At 44.8% G+C, this 721-nt stretch overlaps 1 non-coding gene across 1 annotated transcript; it reads left to right on the top strand.

Moving 5' to 3' along the window:
• The first annotated feature begins 649 nt into the window (after positions 1 to 649).
• On the top strand, positions 650 to 721 carry trnag-ucc (transfer RNA glycine (anticodon UCC)). Its single transcript has one exon. It is a non-coding gene; the product is annotated as a tRNA-Gly (tRNA).

Raw genomic sequence — 721 nt, forward strand, 5'->3', positions numbered from 1 at the left:
GAGACTTGGCTTTTGACCGAGCTTTACCGCCTGTTTTTCCTCTTCCAGACATTTCCACAATCTCACAAACACTTTCACAAAGAATGAAGAAATCCTCCCGCACTCGCCCTTCTTATACCTTCTGGAGGAGTACAGCGGGGGCACTTGTGATGGGTCTCTCTCAGAGTGTTTACACTGCCCGCTCACCCTCACTGATATTCTATCTTTGAACTGCTGTAACATTGACCTTTAGTAATATTGCTGCTCCTCCTCCTTTCCCTATTTCCCTGTCCTTTCTAAACATCTTATAGACTTGAATATAAAGCTGCCATTCCTGTCCAGTTGGTAGTCAGGTCTCTGTAATGATTTAATGTAATTATTTAACTTTACTCAATGGCTGATGTGAGCTGTGGTAAAATGTATTTCCAGCTGGTCAAGTATTGCAGGTGTCGACTGTCTCTTCAGTCCGATATCAGGTGAAGAATTACTGGCTGGTGTGGAATTTCCATTGATTGGGGGTTGGCGACATCTACTGGGCGGAAACAGGAACTGCAACAGAGCGAGAAAGGATCCGTCAGAAACCAGTGAAAATGAAGAACAAAATCCAACAGCCTGCAGTGTCTGTTCAGGATCTGATGTTTGGGAACTATTTTATTGTTGATTATTTTCAGCGATGGTGGTATAGTGGTGAGCATAGCTGCCTTCCAAGCAGTTGACCCGGGTTCGATTCCCGGCCATCGCA

The sequence above is a fragment of the Heptranchias perlo genome, unplaced genomic scaffold (genome assembly GCF_035084215.1).
Source record: "Heptranchias perlo isolate sHepPer1 unplaced genomic scaffold, sHepPer1.hap1 HAP1_SCAFFOLD_50, whole genome shotgun sequence".
In the NCBI taxonomy this organism is placed as follows: domain Eukaryota; kingdom Metazoa; phylum Chordata; class Chondrichthyes; order Hexanchiformes; family Hexanchidae; genus Heptranchias; species Heptranchias perlo.